This window comes from Cydia amplana, chromosome Z (genome assembly GCF_948474715.1).
Source record: "Cydia amplana chromosome Z, ilCydAmpl1.1, whole genome shotgun sequence".
NCBI lineage: Eukaryota > Metazoa > Arthropoda > Insecta > Lepidoptera > Tortricidae > Cydia > Cydia amplana.
In genome coordinates this window covers 2,658,984-2,668,984 of record NC_086096.1, presented here as the reverse complement: position 1 = coordinate 2,668,984, position 10,001 = coordinate 2,658,984, and positions in this window count along the sequence as shown.

The following is a 10,001-nucleotide window of genomic DNA, read 5'->3' as shown; positions in this document are numbered from 1 at the left end:
GATCTGTGCCGATTCTATACTTAGTAATAATAGTACAGTCAGCAGCAATAGTTGCTAAGCGGGCGAGGTGTTCAAAATGATCTTGACGCGACTTATTGTTAAGAGAATAAGAGCGCGTCAATGTAATTTTGAACACTTCGCCCGCTTAGCAACTTCTGCTGCTGACTGAACAATCTGCTTTCATTGCTTACCCCGAATAGCAATGTGCAAGTTGCAAAACATTCTCAAAATTTCCAAATTTTCTGTGGATTTTGGAATGATAAAATTCCCAGTCCCAAATATGCTATTTTCAAAAAATCTAGACTACACTATAGCCCCCCTCCCACTCCACCGAAGCGACGCCAATACAGAAGCCATTAGCCTCAACTTAAAAGACAATTTCCCGAGGAAATTGAAAAACTTAGCCTAATTTACCCTACAACCTCCTACCTACTTAAACGTGTTACTGTAAAAGCAACCTTGTTTCCACAGAATATAGTTTAGTTTTGAATACGGAGCGGAAGTAAGAATGGAGGTTGCTTAAGTAATTAATGAACATGCCGTGTCAGGCTTTGTTTTAAGTATAATACGTTTAATCCTCTTGTTTTCAGTGTTATTTCGTTATTGAAATTTGGACCGCTGGCGAAGGTTGAGGCTTACATTTTTAATTAGTTTGTAAATTTAATTTTCGTTATTAGGAGCCGTAAAATGTCCCAACTTTGCTTCAAAATTGTCTCCAATATTCTAAAACCACTTTAAAATTAATATAGGTATATACTTAATTGTCAACTATCATGTCACTTTTAAATAAGGTGATATAGTTTTCATATATAAAATATGTTAGTAAAGTAGGGACATTTTACGGTATGCCGTATGTTAACCACATGGTAACCTTTGCCTAGCCACAGTAACAGGACTAGTCTCATATTGTGTTAAATAAATATATTATTATAATAAATTAAAGACATCGTCGTATCGTTTGCCAAAATATGGTAAATGTGGAGAAAATTGCTAGTAAGCTACATGGATGAGGTACCTACCATTTAACTATTATTACTAAGTATAGAACCGGCACATAGAACCAGTATTTTGCGCCATGAGTTGCTGCCGTTTTGGCATCAAACCATAATAGAGCGGAGCGTGAATCTTGAGACCTAAACGCGTAAGCGCCATATTTGAACCAATTTCTCTTTTTAATCACAAACTAGATGTATACACTACAAGGCACGTGAAATATACACCGTGTAATCAGTAGCGGCGCAGAAATCAGCTATGTTTGTATTGTTTGCGTGCCCGTTTGGGAGCAGTAATTAACGCCATGAGTTGCTGCCGTTTTGGCATCAAACCATAATAGAGCGGAGCGTGAATCTTGAGACCTAAACGCGTAAACGCCATATTTGAAACCAATTTCTCTTTTTAATCACAAACTAGATGTATACACTACAAGGCACGTGAAATATACACCGTGTAATCAGTAGCGGCGCAGAAATCGGCTATGTTTGTATTGTTTGCGTGCCCGTTTGGGCAGTGCGAGTACGTTAATTGTATTTGCACCCGATGGCTAATCAGCTAGCGACATTGACGAATCGAGGCCGCCGCAGCCGCCATTTTAGAACAGTACGACTGAAAAATAAATGGAATAACTCAGTAAAAACATTAAACAGTCCTAAAGATGGAAAGGGGGAAAGTATAGTAAGACATTGCTGAGAAAACCATCTGAATTTAATTAAAACACAAGAGTGTCAACTAAAATGATTATGATATAACAAAATGAAGTCTCATTTCTAACGTCAGTTTCGGATGCTTCTCCTCGCGAAAACCCAGCTTGGCAAAAGCAATATAATATCATGAATATTCCATTTGGTGTACGAATGGAGCGCGGTAAGCTAACGCTTGGATCTTTGATTTTAAGTAATTTAAACTAACACGGTTTTCACTCATATTTTGAAAACTGTACTTTTGCAATGAAGTGTAGGCCACTCTAGCCCAATTTACGGGTAATTGTGGTTGCACTTCACATTGGGGCCTATTTATACGTTGATTATGATTAGGGTTTAATGCGGGTTCTTAAATAGCTATCATTATCACGTGTATGGGGTGACCAACAATGTAGAGCGGCGTGTCAAAAATACATATTTCTAAATATGTATACAGTATAGTACCTATAGCAGTTTAGTTGACCACATAATGAAAAATTATCGGTTTCATACATGATGAATTCAAACTTAACCTAACCATCTATACCTGTCATGAAGTAATCAATTCTCAAATGGCATTTCATGAAACTTACTCCCCACACGAGCGCAACTACTCTAGGGTTAAGCTCAAAATGAGTACAAAATCAGGATAATTGTATGATAAATTAACCAATTGGACTGTAATTTTAGTATTGTATGATCATAACACTAAGATTACGATGTGCATGAAGAAGATCAAATGTTTAAAAACCACTTGCCAATACTGCTACATTATCGAGTACTGTATCGCATTTTGCGATACGATCAATCGGCTGCCAGACTCAGTCGATTTTACGCGTCGCGGGCTCATCGCTCCACATTACAGTGTTTCTCCCAAATAAATACGAACCGAGATTTCCTATTTCCTACTTTACTTTAAAAGTTAGGTCAAACCTTTACCTTTAACACTTAAATGCATAGTGATGGATGCAGCCTACACAACAAACACATAATTTTATGCATACAATTTGTTCCTGTATAATTATTTCTATAATAAATTAAAAGTTTGCAATTGCGCAGTACCTATATAATTTTTCAAACAATCGATCTATAGATAAGATAAGATAAAATATAGTTTATTCAAGTAGGCATAATTACAATGCGCTATGAACGTCAAATAAAGCTAGGTAGACCGGCTCCAACCCTACACCTCTGCCCCGAGAAGATATAAATCCCCCCTCAATTGGAGGAGGGTATCCCAATATGGGACCGGCAACAAACTCGGCGGGACACATCTTAAAAAAAATTACATCTTATAATTAACATGCATTACGAGAAAATAAGTAAAAAAATAGAATTTAAATTACTATAGAATTCATGCAATTATACTTACACATAAGGTGTAATAGAAATTTGATTTAAAAAATTATATGTCCCCGCTATTCAATTCAAGTAAAGCTTGAAATCAATTGTAAATTTAGTAGGTATTCTAGGATATAAAAAATACTGAGAAGCGCTTTGGTCTACAGAACGAAAAGTAATCTTGAAATTCGATTTGAACGTCAGTAGAAAGTAATTAATTGAACTTGTAATAGTAAAGGTTATATACAGGGTGATTCAGGATACGTGAGCAAGACTAACACTGCGCATTTCGTAAATTATAAGCAACTGTTTCGTATCAGTATTAGTGAGGTTAACGTTAATTTTCTAGTCGTGTTGAAAAAAAAAGTTATTTTAATTTATTTACGCATGCATGGTCATCTTAAAACAAGAATACTAAAAGTTTGACAGTTTATTTTCTTCGTAGTCAAAATGCTGTCATTACGGTTAAAGAGGTTTTATGTTTATTAATTAGGTCTTGTAGGGTGACCATGATTGTAGAGTTAAATTTGCCCTCACCAAAAAGTTAAAAAATAGAAAAAAGTGTGGTTGTTTCGCCTAAATACGACGGTGATCGATCAATTATCAGTGTGCAGGATTAGTCCTGCTCACGTCTCATGAATCATCCTGTATAGATCTACTTCCATTTAAATCCCAAAACGATAGGCAGTTGACAGTGATCCTTTAAGAGATTACTTAGCAGATAATTACACAAAGTGCTGCCTGTAAAATAAAATTTAGTTTGCTCCAAAATTCGAAATTTTATTTAAATTTTAAAATCATTATCATTTTATTTATTGATTCAATTTTTTTACACAAACGAAGAAAAATATACAAACGCCGGACTTAATGCCAAAATGCATTTTCTCCCACTTAACCATTGGGTCAAACCGAGATATATGTTGGTGCAGGAGAGATATAAATTCGGGAGCTCGTTAGCACGTGCACATTTCTCGTGGTGCGACTAAAGGCAACTTGTACAATTTGTCACAAGGTAAGCTTCCATTTTGGAACGCCTATCTTTAAATTTATTTATTTTTAATTTAAAATAGAGCATCACTTTGTTGTGACACTTAAATGAGGTTTTAAAGTTTTGTTATTTTTATGTTTACCTATATAAAAATTGTTGAAGCCTATTTACTAGATTAGATTTATAAGCCTCACGATGTATACTTGTCAACTCACCATTTCGTGGTGGCATTTCTAGAATCACCTGTCACCTGTTACCTGTCAAATTTGTGGAGCACGCCTGATTGACAGATCGATTGACGTTACTGAATTTCACAGGCCTATTCGAAAGTACAGTGACACAGAATGATATTTGAATCATGTTTAATTTAAGTTATCGTGCGTCTCGCCCGCGCCAATGTGTTGAAGGCGTAAGTACGAGCGAAATGCAAAATGACTAAATAACATGATTCTAATACGTATTATTCAGATCTCAGTGTACGTTCGAATAGCGTCTCAGTAAATAATCCTGACAAGATTATATTTGGCCCCTGAGATAGTTTCGATAGAAGCGAATGGCAATACTGTGCGTACCTACGTCTTGTATAGTCCATTGACCTATTATTACTAATACTTACTAACGTATAGAACCGGCACAGAGAACCAGTATTTTGCGCCATTAGTTGCTGACGTTTTGACAACAAACCATAGAAGCGGAGCGTGAATCTCGCGACCTAAACGCGTAACCGCCATGAATTTTACGGCGCTTACGACGTTTTGGTCGCGTGGTACAGGTTGCGATTGCGACAATTTCATTGTTTAGTATGGCTTATCGATATAGTAATAATAATTCAACTGTATAGTCAAGTATAATGCCAATCACGATCATGTCAACGACTAATTTCAAAATATTGTTTATTGGTACAGTCAGCAGCAGAAGTTGCTAAGCGGGCGATGTGTTCAAAATTATCTTGACACGCTCTTATTCTCTTAACAAAATAGTCACGTCAAGATCATTTTGAACACCTGTCCCGCTAAGCAACTTCTGCTGCTGACTGTACATAAAAATAGGCACTTCGTCAGTATATATTTGGGACCTTTACAATCTTTACATCATCTCTACTTTAATTGCACTTTATACTTTTCTTTTATGAAAATTATGAATAACCTTGGACAAAGTAGGTACTCAACTTTGAGTCCTATCTCTTTGACATAAGGCCGACAATGCTTTATCGCTGAATTCAGGAGCTAAAACAAATCTTTTCTTACAATAATTGGCGAAAGGCCAAAAAGGCATGCAAACAGATTTATAGGACGAGCAAATAGGACCGGTGAAACTGACGAGCGGATAGCGGGTAAGGAAAACTATCATATGCAGGGATCGGCGTTTTGGCAGCGGGGGGACACTCCTGACTTCGGGCAAATTCGGCTCCGTTCGGCTCGGCATTGCTCGGAGTAATCATTAGGGCTGACACAACTTGACGTCCCTTTGCGTGCACGACCACAGATAAGATAATGGCTTGAATTTTGACATCCCTAAATAGCTGAAAGGGATGATAGTGCCATAGTTAGAAAGGGATAGCATGATTCGACCCTGAATCGCTGTCAAGCTTCGGTTTTGTAGGAAGTGTCCTTTATGTACGGTAGTACCTACTATTAACTTATTCTGTCGTTTTGGTTGCATCTCGGGGTGAATGTTCTCGATAACTGCTTATTTAATGACGAATATTTTATAAATATATTACCTAATTACCTACACTTAAATGAGTCGCGAACTTCAAACCCGGGTAAATCCAAATGGCAGATTTTGCGACTTTTGTAATAAATAAGGTACAAATGGTACAATAGCGTATTCTAACAGGGTCGACTGAATTTATGCGACTTTGAAGCACAATCAGTGCCAGCGACTCGCTACGTTCACTGTTCGTAGGCGATTTTCGCTACATACGGTTTTTCCCGTGTTATCGGCTACGCTCGTACCGCGTAGCTCGCGCTGGCACTGAATGTGTTAAGCGACACAAATAGCATTTTTGTTTTAACTGTCTAAGAAATGATACACTATACTTTTGATGCCGACTGTACAATATTCCGTGCAATGGCCATAATCGCCACCAGCTTCTAACTCGCGCCGCGTCCCCAAATCCCCGGCCCTATTACAATTCACGATCGCGCACAATTAGCCGCGCAAGTGATGCAGCCCGGAGCACCGCGCCCGCCAAATATGCGCGCGGACTTATGTGGGGCGCCGTAATATCACAAACTACAAACAAAATTCTCATTACGTAGAACTATACCCTCAGGCCATGAGTTGTACGCGGCCTTAAGAGCCACCCCACACTAACATCTCCCGAGCGTCGGCGTCTAGTCAACTCTAGGGCTGATTTAGACGGCGCGCGAACTCGCATGCGATTTTAGTTACATTGCGGACTGTTGGTTACGTCCAATTCAACCGATCGATCAAAACCCGCAATGTACCTAATGAAACTCGCATGCGAGTTCTCGCATCGTCTAAATGAGCCCTTAGGCTGGCTGAACTGTCATTCTATGAAAATTGCTAACTAATCAAAGCGTCATATTGAAAATGTCAAAAAATATGAATTTACTAGTAACTTTTGTTCACATAGCAAGTTCCATTGAATGACACTCTAGACGCTACGATGGCGCAACAGCGCAGCGACGCCATTTTCCATTGCGCCGACGCTAGGTGTGGGGTGGCCCTTAGAGGTGAACATGTTTTGTCAGCAAATATCACATTTTTAGATTTATTTAGCGACACGTCACCTCTCTAGCTACGCTGAGATCACGAATTAAGTTTGAATTGGGCGTCTTAAGCGCTGATAAACGCAAATTCTAATCGCACTGAAAACCGCATATAAAAGACCGTTCAAATCTAATTGGCCAGCCATGAATAATCCGGAATACCGTAGCCGGCTACGATAATATCGCTATCGGTAATAGCGGTGTCGATACCGCACGGGAAACTTTGTCGATTGGGATCGGCTCGGGCGCGGTACATCGGTGATAAAGATGCGTTATTGCAAAGTACCAAGCGAGCGAGTCCAACTATAACTCGTAAAGTGGTTAACCTTTTCCACGCCGTGTCAAACACAAAAGCTGTCACTCAGACGCCACATCATAAGTGTCAAAACTGTAGTTGAACTTTATGTATATGCACGTAGATCGATGTTGCTCTGTGGTCTGTGACCGATTAATCGGTCTTTGGCGTTGAACCTACGGTGCGGATATTTCGGTCATTGGCGTCCAAAAGGTTAAGGGCAATGTGTAATGAGCGCTCGTGGACGTCAGCTGCCGCTCTGTTGGTGGGTGGAGGAACGGAAGCCACCCTAACACGTAATAAAATAAGACTTCACCTCCTGATCGAAATTGTGAGTAAAAACACGCCAGCCGATTGTATCGCGGAGGAAAGACCGTCAGTTGGTCGCATACCCTTACCACTTTTTGATACATATTCCTAATTAGACATGGAACTTTGCTATTTCATGAAGTAGGCGTTACGCCTAATACGTTAGCCCTCTGGGCTATAACCGCAAAAATCGAATTGCGCAAATTGCGGGCGTAAAAGATAAAGATCCCCGCAATCCTCGGAGGAATAACAATCAATAGGGTATTTGACTATCAGAACCAGTTTCTTTTTTCGAACTGTCAATTAGAGTGCGATTTTGCTACTATGGAATTTATATTGAAACACTAGCATGTGACGTCACAATCAAATTACCTACCTACTCTTTATAGTTTTATACAGGTTTTAAAATAGGAATTGTGGCTAAAAATTGCTGCTGTCTACGTTCCTCTATTAACCTTTTCGACGCCGTGTCAAACGCAAAAGCTGTCTCTCAGACGCCACATCACCGAAGTGTCAAAACTGAAATTGAACTTTATGCATATGCACCTAGGTCTATGTTGCTCTGTGGTCTATGACCGATTAATACGTCTTTGGCGTTGGACCTGCGGTGCGTATATATCGGTCATTGGCGTCCAAAAGGTTAATCTTCTGGTGTTTTATTTGATGCATTGTTTGTTTACCTATATCTTGTTTTAATTTAACTGGTTTTGTAACTATGATGACGCAAATAAATGTATTTGCTTTCTTTCTTTCTTTCTAAAATAATTTATTTTGAATAAGTACAGTCAAATACTTACCCTATTTGCGAAAGTCGGTTTTTGCGGTAGCCCCTCTGGTTCGTAAAAACTTTCGACTCACTTTCTCGATGTATTGGGTAAAAGGTCTTGTTATCTTTGTGTAATTTAAACCGTTTTACAAGCACTGTGGAGCTGAAGCATTTAAAGTGGTTCAAGTTATTTAGCCGCTCGTAAAAATACATATCCGAGCTCTTTTTATATAGGTCGAAATGTTTTTGAGGCGGTTCTCCCACACGAGCTGTTATATAATATAATATAACGTTATATAACGTCGTTATGCCAAGAGGGGGGATTCAAGGAGCTGATCCAAGTCAGATTTCTTGAAACCTGGGAGTCTACTGCAGGACCAGAGATTAAACTGCGATGTAATAACTATCCTGCAGTATTAAGGTGCTTCTACATTAAGTAATAAATTATATTAACATAGACAGGTTATACTCATACCTACATAAGAAGCACAAAAAATAATTCCGTATTTATTTAACTAGGTACAGTTGTTACGGGGTTATTCCCACTAGTTACCACCAAGATGTTTCCAGTGGTAACTACTGGGAAAAATAATTCCCAGTAGTTACCACCAACTCGGCTTGGTGGTAACTACTGGGAATTTTTATTAAAAATAATTCCGTATTTATTTAACTAGGTACAGTTGTTACGGGATTATTCCCACTAGTTACCACCTAGATGTTTCCAGTGGTAACTACTGGGAAAAATAATTCCCAGTAGTTACCACCAACTCGGCTTGGTGGTAACTACTGGGAATTGAAAGGTGGGAAAAAAATTCCCAGTAGTTACCACTGGTAACAACTTGGTGGTAACTAGTGGGAATAACCCTTGTTACGCCATTTAGGGTTCTAACTAAATTGGACATTCCATAGCGTAAGTATGGAAAACCGATTTAGCTGGGACTCTAAATGGCGTAACAATCCCGTGTGGTGACTGTACCTGCGAATAAATTTGTTTTTGTCGACTAATTTTCGCATACCATTTATCTGACACTCAACAGCTTTGCCCCATGTAAAAGAAAGTTCTAATACCTATTGTACGGGAATGCGCCACTCACTGCGCCAGTTGTAGGATGTAGGCTAAATAAAATCCATCGTTCATTAAGAAAACATTTTATTTCCATTACATTTTGACATCTGTACGTACTGGTTTCTTTGGGATTCTACTTACAGTAAATAGTTGAAATGAAGCGATTCGGGCACTCGGCAAAGCGACCGGGCCGTCCGTCGTCTTTGCGGTGTGTTTACGTAAAATTAAACCGAGGACAGTTCTTTAAAGCGAAACTGAGGGCCTACCGCGAACCACTTTCGACGTGTTGCCTCTCTGTCGCACTTGTAAATTCGTACGTATGTGTGACAGGGAAACAACACGTCGAACGTGGTACTGCGAGTCGAAATTTCGTTATCTGCCTCTCAATCGCTCTTGCTTCGAGGGATAGAGAAGCGAATAGACGAGCGAAGTGAGTCGCGGTAGGTTCTTTGCTCCGTAAGTATGTCAGTTACGTAAGTACACCCTCAAATAGCTTTTATAAAAATGTAAGAACACTTTTCAGGGCACGTTACCGTTTGTAAATATTTGCATTCGAATTAAATTTACATCTTACACAGTTGAAACAATTTCGAAATGCAAATATGGGTTATATCCAACTAGTTCTATATAAATTACGCTTTCCCCAAATTCAATCCTACTTATTTATCCCATAAATACATGTATACATAATCTATAGAACAAATTGGAATTGGTCTGTGTATGGTAAGGATTCTGCCCAAATTAGTAACGAAAATTTTTTTTAAAGCGTTTTTCTAGAGTTTTTTGAACCCACGATCTTTGATCACCACACCTGGGGCTTAG